Below are 10,172 nucleotides of genomic sequence, written 5' to 3' on the forward strand. Positions count from 1 at the left end.
TGGTCTTTCTATTTTCAATCAGATTTATCTCTTCTTTAATCTTTGTGATCTCTCCCCTCCTAGTCGTTTTAGATTCTGTCATTTCTTGTTTCTCCAGTTGTTTTAGTTTCATCGTGAGGGTATTCACCTGCTCTGCTTCCATTCTTTTAATGTGGGTGCTGAGTGCAATGATCTTGCCCCTCAGTACTGCCTTAGCTGTGTCCCATAGGTTTCTTTGTGATGTGTTTTCTTTGTCATTGTGGCTTATGAATTCGTTGATTTCATCTTTAATTTGATCTGTGGCCCAAGTGTTGGATAGCAGCGTGGGGTTTAGCCTCCAAGAGTGTGTATAGGCTCTGTGGTATCCTTTGTTGTTGAGGGTTACCTTTAATCCACTGTGATCAGATATAATACATGGGATGACGTCAATACTTTTGTATTTGCTGAGGTTCTTTGTGTGGGCTATGACGTGGTCTATTTTGGAATATGATCCATGGGCTGCTGAAAAGAAGGTGTATTGGGTCTCTGTGGGGTGAAAGGTTCTATATAGGTCTGTTAGATCCATTTGGGAAATGGTGTTATTTAGGTCCTCAGCTCCCTTACTAATCCTCTGGGTGTTGGATCTGTCTCTTGGAGAGAGAGGAGTATTAAAGTCACCCACTATGATTGTGTTTGCGTCTATCTTGCTCTGTAATTCTTTGAGAATTTGCTTGACATATGTCGGGCCTCTTTTGTTTGGTGAGTATACATTTATCACCGTGATTTCTTGATTCTGTATTTTTCCTTATATTAATATGTAGTGTCCTTCTTTGTCTTTTTGAGTGGACTTTAAAGAGAAGTCAAGCTTGTCTGAGATCAGGATGGCTACACCTGCCGTTTTGGTGGATGCATTTGCTTGGTAGATCTTGCTCCATCCTTTCACTCGAAGCCTGTTTTTGTCCCTTGCTGTAAGGTGGGTCTCTTGTAGACAGCAGATGTCAACTTTTTGTTTGTGAATCCATTCTGCCAGTCTGCTCCTCTTTATCGGGGAGTTTAAACCATTTATATTTAAAGAGATCAAGGATAAGGGTGTTTTTTCTCCTTCCATTTTCTTGGTGGGCTGTTTTTTCTTCTTTTTTTTTTTTTTTTTCTTCTTGTCTTTAGTGAGCTTGTGTTTCTGCTGGACTTTGGCTATTGAAGTTTCTTTCTGATTCTGTCTGTGTGTCTTTTACGATCTCTGTTGGGTGGGGTTCCCCTCTTAATATTCGCTGTAGGGCTGGGTTTTTATTCACATACTCCTTTAGCTCCTCTTTGGTGTGGAAAGATCTGGTTCTCCCTTCGAATGTGAACTCCAATTTCGCTGGATATTTGATCCGAGGTTGTAAATTGTTATTCTGGAGTACTTGGATGGTGTTCTTCCACTCGCTTCGAGCTTGGTAAGTTTGTGTGGATAAGTCGGATGTTATTCGAATCCTCTTCCCATTGAAAAAAGTTTCCTTCTTCACTTTGGCTGAATTCAGAATTTGCTCTTTAATCTTGAGGTCTGTAGTCTTGAATATTATGTGCCTTGGGGTGACTTTCCTGGGGTCTGGCCTGCCAGGTGTCCTATAGGCTTCGGTTACCTGGATGGGGTCCCCTGTGAGATTGGGGAAGTTTTCTGCAATAACTTTATTGAGAACATGATTAAGCCCTCTGCTCTGGTATTCGGCTCCTTCTTCTATTCCAATTATGCGCAGATTATATCTCTTGTCTTTGTCCATTAGTTCCTGGATTAGTCTTCCCTGAAGCTTCACCTTTTCTTGGAGTGTGGTCATTTTCTGGTTGTTGTCAGCTGCTTCATCGTCCAGGCGAGAGATTCTGGATTCTATATGGTCTACTCTTTGTGTCATGGTTTCAATTGCGGAGTTTATGGATGTCAGAGAGCTATTTATGGTTGTCATATCAGCTCTGATCGTGGAGATTTCTTCCTTTAAAGAGTTGTATTTTAAATCTATTTTTTCATGCATTTCAATTCTTAGGATGTGGAGATTTTCTTTAAAGGCAGCTTGCATTGTATCCATTTTTGCTTCCATTTCTTTAAAGCAGGTTTGCATTGTATCCAGTTTTGCTTCCATTTCTTTCTTGGCTTCCTGGGTGTCCTTCCAGATTTCCGCTCTAAATTCCCGGAATTGTTTTCTGATTTCATTTCTGACGCTTTCGATCATTCCTGTTAACATGGCCTCATTTGCTTTTTTAGTCTCCATCTCCTCTTCAGTCGTGCTGCTTTTTGGAGCTGGCGAGTTGGCTTGCCCTTTGATGAACTGAGTTATGTTTCTTTGTGATTTGCGCATCTGGAGATCTGGATGGCTTCTCAGGTTTGGTTTGTAGCTCCTCCCTCCCTCCTGTGTAGACGTGTCTACGGCCGCAGGTGCTGTCGCTGTGTCCCCGCCCACCAGTGCAGGGTACGCCTACCAGAGCGGGCGCTGTCGCCGGGGGCCCCGCCCTCCTGTGCGCTGTGCGTCCAGTGCAACAGGCACTTCGGCGGGATATGCCTCCCAGAGCAAGTCCTGGGTTGTTGGGTTGTGCTTGCGCCCTCCCACGAGTCCGTTTGGGGGGGGGGTACGTGTGGGGCCCAGTGGGATCGACTGTCCGGGTGTGGCTTGGCACCTTCAGACCTCACCTCCGCTGTGAGGAGGGGGGACGTGATCAGGCTCAAGTGACCCTGCTGGGCTGGTATTGCCCACCAGCGCCTGTGGTTTTAGTTGTAAGAGTCTGCGAGGTCCAGGCGCCTCAGGTGGGGTTTGCACAACCAGCTGTCTCCCGGCCCCTGTTGGGAAGGGGGCGGGGCCGGTTCTGCCAGTTCAGGAACCTGTGGGGTGTTGGTGCTGCTGAGCCCTTCCCCTGCTAAACTGACTTCCCAGCGCCTGATGGGAGCTTCCCCGCCTGATTTGTGGGTTCTTTGTTCCCTCAGGGGTGGGGGAGGGGGGAGGGAGGGCACTCACTTTTGCTGCTTTGTGTGTGTGTCCCGCGCAGCCGTTGGCCCTCCAGGGGTTGGCTAAGTGTCGTGGTGGCTTCCCTGGTTCCCGATTTCTGCCGCGCTGGGTTCCCTTGTCCAAACCCGGTGTGGACCCGAACTTCTCGTCGCTGCCGGTGTGTCTTGGTCCGCACCCTGCCTTGTGTCCGTGGGGTCTCCCCCTATATGAAGTCTGCGCTCCTGGCAGCCTGTCTGCCGATCGCCGGGTTCCCCTTTCCCAGCCTGACCCTGTTTGGGCCAGGGTCGGCTGGAGGGGGAGGGTGCCCCTAGCCTACCTTTTTTCATGAGAGACATCAAATACTGCAGAAATACCTGATTGCCAACAGATGAATATCATAAAGGAAATGTACTCTGTGAAAAGGGATAAGAGAAGAACCTAATGGGATTAGCAAAGGAGGTCAAATTGAAGAGATGACTTGACAAGATGAGAGTCAATATATGAAAGATGAGTGGAGAATTAAATAGACAAACAGTAGTAAAAGAAAGAGGGAAGGTGGGCTGAGGGAACCCAAACCACGTTCAAACAAACAAAACTGTATAGAACTGGAAACTAGAAAGAGCTATTCTCCTCAACAGTGCCTGAGGCCAAAGGAAGGACAAAGATTTAGGACTAAGCCAGTCTTCTCAAGACTCATTCAGATAACAGTGAAGTCTCTGGGCTTTAGCAGAAGAGCAACAAGGTCAAGTTTGCATTTTGAAAAGGACACTCTGGCTGTGATATTTCAAAACAGATACAGAGGTTTTATAGTTCAGGCCAATGATTATTAGTCTCTTGAAGTTATGCCAGCCTTTTGTTCTTACGCATCAGATATTAGCTAATTGTCTATACTTAGAGCTTAAACGCTTAAAATTAATCCACCAGGAAGAATGAATACGTTGGAGTGAAAGGGTTTCATTGAGGCACAGATATGGAATCAGATGCTTTCCATCTAGATAGGAGGAAGAAATTAGAGGAGTATAATATAAAATGAGGAGGGAACCAAACAGACTTTCTTAACCATGATATTGCACTTGTACATAATGCTTTGCTCATGTTTGCCTTCACTGTGCTTAGACAAAAATGCTGGTCAAAGTTGCTTTATAGTGTATGGAGTCTGGCCGGGAGAGGGAATTCCACATCCCTCCAGGATCCACCACACAGAGACAGTCTCGTGCAAGAAGATCTTTACCGAGGGAAGGGTAAGCTGATTGGCCAGGGATGAAGCACAGACTTGGGAGCTGTAACTGTGACCCTGATCAGTTTTCAGACTGGGCTTATAAAGGAAAAAACCACAATGCAGGTTGTCAAGCAGACTACACAATCTTAGTACAGTAAGAGGTGACTCATCCAAACAGTTTGAGTAGTTCTGACATTTCTTGGAATCTGAGGTGCTTACGAAGACTGGCTGCTTTTCAACAGGGATGGGGTCACTGGAGATAACATTTGAGCAGCAAGCTAGTCAGTTATTTTCAATTCTCAAGGGCGTGTGAGTTCTCAGTGAATTTAAGATGGAGTCATTCTTACTCTCCTCTACACTAACCCCTAACAATAGCTTACCTGGGGAAGATGGTACTTTTTGTTGTTATTCTTTGGGGACAAGGTCTTATTCTGCTGACCAGGCTACCCTCAAATTCTGGGCTTAAGTGATGCTGGTACCTCAGTATAATGAATATGTTCCTAGCTACTCAGGAGGCTGATATCTGAGGATCCTGGTTCAAAGCCAGTCCTGGCAGGAAACTCCATGAAACTCTTATCTCCAATAAACCATTCAAAAACAGGAAGGGATGCTATGGCTCAAAGTGGTAGAGTTCTAGCTTTGAACAAAAGATCTCAGGAACAGCATCCATGCCCTGAGTTCAAGCCCCATGACTAATTAACTAGCTAACTAACTAAATACAAATGTAATAGTCATAGGAGTGTAGATAATTGCTGCATGTTACAGTTCTTTTTAACACTATGGAGTCTTCACAGGTATCTAGGAAAATAGTACCTAAACAAATCATTCTGAAATTTAACCTGTTTATTACTTAGCTTGTTTAATTTCAGAATAAGGCAATGACACATATAGTAGGTGTTTTTTTTTCTCCAGTCCTGGGACTCAGGGCCTGAGCCACTTATACCTGGCTTCTTTTTGCTCAAGGCTAGCACTCTACCTCTTGAGCCACAATGCTACTTCCGGCTTTTTCTGTTTTTGTGGTGCTGAGGAATCAAACCCAGGGCTTCATGCATGCTAGGCAAGCACTCTGCCACTAAGCCACATTCCCAGCCCTGTTTTTTTTTGTTTTTTTGAGGCAGTACTAAGGCTTGACTTCAAAAGTCTTGAGCTCTCCCTTGGCTTTTTCACTCCAGGTTGACTTTTTACCTCTACCTCTGACTTTTTTACTTGTTAATTGGTGGTAAGATTCTCACCGACATTTCCACTGGGTTGGCTTTGAACCATGACCCTCAGATTCAGTCTCTTGAGTGTTTAGGATTATAGGCATGAGTCACTGGGGCCTGGCTGTTTTCATCAGGATTGAGGATGGGATAGATGTAAAGAGAAGGAAGATGGATGGAGGGGGCAAGGCTAATTAAGATACCTTGTACACATATATAGAGATGTTAAATTGAAAAAAAGAAACATTTCAATAAAAATTATGACTTCTTCCCTCCCAAATAATAAGCCAGGTGCTCTGGCTGGCATGTGTCTATCATCTCAGCTACAGGGAAGCCACAAGTAGGAGGATTACTGTTTGAGGCCAGTCCTGGGCAAAAGGAGAGATTCTGTGTGAAAAATAATTTAAAGCACAGGGTAACAGTGTTTACAAACAAATGTACTGGGCTGGGAATAGGGCCTAGTGGAAGAGTGCTTGCCTCATATACATGAAGCCCTGGGTTTGATTCCTCAGCACCACATATATAGAAAAAGCCAGAAGTGGCACTGTGGCTCAAGTAGTAGAGTGCTAGACCTGAGCCAAAACTCCCAGGGACAGAACCCAGGACCTAGTTCAAATCCCATGACCAGTACAAGGAAGAACGGAAGGAAGGAGGGAAGGAGGGAAGGAAGGAAGGAAGGAAAGGAAGGGAGGGAGGGAGGGAGGGAGGGAGGGAGGGAGGGAGGAAGGAAGGAAGGAAGGAAGGAAGGAAGGAAGGAAGGAAGGAAGGAAGGAAGGAAGGAAGGAAGGGCAGACAAAAACAAATGGAGAGCCCTTGAAGTTTTCCTAAATATGCTTGGTTTTGCAGGACTTTTACACTTAAGCATTGGTAGCTTTTTTTTTTTTTTGGCCAGTCCTGGGCCTTGGACTCAGGGCCTGAGCACTGTCCCTGGCTTCTTCCCGCTCAAGGCTAGCACTCTGCCACTTGAGCCACAGCGCCGCTTCTGGCCGTTTTCTGTATAATGTGGTGCTGGGGAATCGAACCTAGGGCCTCGTGTATCCGAGGCAGGCACTCTTGCCACTAGGCTATATCCCCAGCCCCAGCTTTTTTTTTTTTTTTCCAGTCCTGGGGCTTGAACTCAGGGCCTGGGCATTGTTTCTGTGCTTCTTTTTGCTCAAGGCTAGCACTCTACCACTTGAGCCACAGATCCACTTCTGGCTTTTTCTGTTTGTGTGGCACTAAGGAATCAAACCCAGGGCTTCATGCATGCTAGGCAAGCACTGTACCATGAAGCCACATTCTCAGCCCCCGCCCCCCCCATTGATTGTTTTTTAATAAAGCAGAGAAGACAAGATGAACACAAATGATTGCAACCGAGTGGGATTCCCAGCACCTCAGAGTATGGCAGTTGTTTATTTGCAAACCTAAGTGCTGAGGAATATTGTGTTTAAAATTACATTGGATTGTAACATGTTTTACAGATAAGAGCTTAGTATCCAGGAGTATATCCAGGATTACAAGACTTCTACAACTCAACGAAAAGACTTGGTTAAGAACAAAACAAGCTGGGTGCTTTGGCTCACGCTTGTATTCCTAGCTACTCAGGAGACTGGGATCTGAGGATTACAATTCAAAGCCAGTCCAGGCAGGAAAGTCTGTGAAACTTCTTTTCCCGGTCCTGGGGCTTGAACTCAGGGCCTGGGTGCTGTCTCTGAACCTCTTTGAGCTCAAGGCTAGCTCTCTATCAGTTGAGCCACAGCGCCACTTCCACCTTTTCTGAGTCTCCTGGACTTTCCTGCCCATGCTGGCTTTGAACCACAATCCTCAGATCTCAGCCTCCTGAGTAGGTAACCCCTAGCCTGTGAAACTTTTGTCTCCAATTAGTCACAGAAAAGGCCAAAGTGTACTGTGGCTCAAGGGGTAGAGCCTTGAGTAAAGGACCTCAGGGACAGTGCCCAGGCCCAGAGTTCAAGCCCTAAGACCAGCAAAAAAAAAAAAAAAAAAGGGTGGGGGGGAGGCAGGTGCAATAAGGACTTTACCCAGTAGTTTGCACTGTTTATTATTCTTTTTTTTTTTTCTTTTTTGGCCAGTCCTGGGGCTTGCCTGAGCACTGCCCCGGCTTCTTTTTGCTCAAGGCTGGCACTCTACCATTTGAGCCACAGTGCCCCTTCTGGCTTTTTCTGTTTATGTGGTGCTGAGGAATCGTACCTAGGGCTTTATGTATGCGAGGCAAGCACTCTACCACTAGGCCATATTCCCAGCCCTGTTTATTATTCTTTACCTATACATTAGGGAGAAATAGTGACCCGAATGGATCCTTGAAGCCTCTATGCATCATCTTATTCTGCATAGACATGATGCCAAGCCTCTAAACATCGTTCTTCATCCTATTTAAGTTTTAGTAAGTGAGACTTAAAATAGGACAAAAATGGACTTGTATGAATGTTTCCTTCTGCCATTGGCTCAGAAATACATATCTCACATTTGTTATGATTGATCTGTTACACTTATTCATTTATACCTCCCTTTTCTAGAGGATGTAGTTTATAATTTAAGCCACTGGGTGGCATAAAGTCACACAAGTCCAGTGCAAGTTCCAAAATTACAACTGTGCTACACAGAATGTGTGTTAGGGAGAAGGAAAAACTTCTGAGACCTGAGATTACAGTATAGTTATGGATCCATACCCCCTAGAAATTCAAACAAAGGTAAAGTTTGGATGATTGGCAAGTTAGGTCATTTGAGTGAGAAAGAAAAAGGGAAGAAAGTATTGGAATGGACAACAGAAAGAAGACAAGATAAAAGAATCTAAGAAAAAATATGAATCTAGAGCTCAGAGGATAGCTTAAATGGTGGAGGAGAAGGCCTTGAGTTCAAGTTACAATACTGTACCCCCAAAATAAATCTTAGTAACCAAGAGCATCTTTAATTTGAAGATAAGGATTATCACATTTCTTTTCAGAAAATGATTTATGCTATCCTTAGCTGGTCATTTGGTGTTGTGACATGATCAACACAGATTTTTAATGTCTGCTGTGTATATGGCACTTTGTTGATAAAAAGTAATATAGCAAAATAAAAATTAATACAGACTCCAGTTTCAAGCACCAGAACCCGGACATAAACATAAAATGATAAATAGCAACTCCAAGCACCATGAGGGACACTGTGTGAACTAGGAAAAGGAACTCTTTCTGATAGTAAGAGAGAAGTAGATCAGAGTGTGAAAGGATTAGAGGACTTTCAACCTGCCTACTGCAACATAGTTAAATAAATAAGGGATTTCTGGCCCCTAGTCATAAATACATAGCAATCCTCCTTGGAAAGGGTTACTTTAGGTCAGAGTCTGTTGGATTGTGTTTAAAGAAGGGCCAAAATAAGAAACTATAATTGAAGTTGAGAATGATTAGGGCTGAGACCAGCCCTAAGCCCATCTTGCACTAGCCTAGAGGGTACAGAAAAGAAAAACTAATAATGACCAGTTTAGAACTTTCAGAGAGCCAGAATGCTGAACTGGGTGTTATAGCATGTGTAATTCCAGCCCTTGGCGAGTAGAGTCAGGAGGATCTAGAGTTCAAGGCCAGCCTGGTCTGCAGAAGACTCAAAAAAAAAAATAAAGGAAGGAGGATAGAGAGCAAAAGAGGAAGGGAGGAATGGAGGGATGGAGGGATGGAGGGGAGAGGAAGGGATTGTTAGACTACTTTGATTTTTTGTGATCTCAGTTATATTTAAAGAATGAAGAAATGCCAAAATGGAGTTATAAAAGTGTTGTATATTTTAAATTTATATTTATTTGCTTACTTATTTAGCCAGACCTGGGGCTTGAACTCAGGCCCTGGCCACTGTCCCTGAGCTTCTTTTGTTCCAGGCTACCACTCTACCACTTGAGCCACAGATCCACTTCTGGTTTTTTCTGTTTGTGTGGTACTGAGTAATCAAGTCCAGGGCTTCATACGTGCTCAGCAACTCACTACCACTAAGCCACATTCCCAGCCCTTGTTTTTTTTTTTTTTTTTAATTCTTAACTAACTTAAATTTTGAAGGAGAAAAGACTGTATGTTATCTTTTGAAATATGATACTGAAAATGTCATTTGTGTCTAAATGGTGACAATGAGAATTGTGTCAGGTTCTGGGGCAATTTGCAGACTAAAGTCCACAACCCAAAGTCCACATAGAAGTTCTCCCTTCTCTCCTGCCCACTCTCTTAGTTTTCAAAGATCTCCTTTGGAGATCTGGGTGCTGCTGGCTCACATCTGTAATCATTGCTACTTAGGAAGCTGAGATCTGAGCATCATGATCTGAAGCCAGCCAGGGTAGCGAAGTCCATGAGACTCTTTTTTGTTGTTGTTGTTGTTGTTTTGCCAGTCCTGGGCCTTGGACTCAGGGCCTGAGCACTGTCCCTGGCTTCTTTTTGCTCACGGCTAGCACTCTGCCACTTGAACCACAGCGCCCCTTCTGGCCATTTTTCATATATGTGGTGCTGGGAATCGAACCGAGAGCTTCATGTGTAGGAGGCAAGCACTCTTGCCACTAGGCCATATCCCCAGCCCCCATGAGACTCTCATCTCCAATTAACCAGCAAAAAGCTGGAGGCAGAACTGTGGTTTAGGTGTTAGCGTATTAGCTTTGAGGAACAAAACAAAACAAAACAAAACTGGACAGCACGCAGGCTATGAGTTCAAGCCCCAGGACTGAGGCGCACACACGCACGCACGCACGCGCACACACACACACACACACACACACTCCTCCATTGGACCCAAAGTTTTCAAGTGACTAGGGAGGGAGTCAGAATCCTCAGAGGGGGTATTAGCTTTGCTAGGGAAAACAGTTATCCTCAAAGAAAAAGATATAATTTTGCTGGT

The 10,172-nt window shown here is 44.5% G+C and overlaps 1 protein-coding gene across 2 annotated transcripts in view; it reads left to right on the forward strand.

Moving 5' to 3' along the window:
• Acaca (acetyl-CoA carboxylase alpha) overlaps positions 1-10,172 on the forward strand; it is a 270,437-nt gene that overhangs the window by 9,154 nt on the left and 251,111 nt on the right. The window lies entirely within an intron of this gene.

The sequence above is a fragment of the Perognathus longimembris genome, chromosome 17 (genome assembly GCF_023159225.1).
Source record: "Perognathus longimembris pacificus isolate PPM17 chromosome 17, ASM2315922v1, whole genome shotgun sequence".
Lineage (NCBI taxonomy): Eukaryota > Metazoa > Chordata > Mammalia > Rodentia > Heteromyidae > Perognathus > Perognathus longimembris.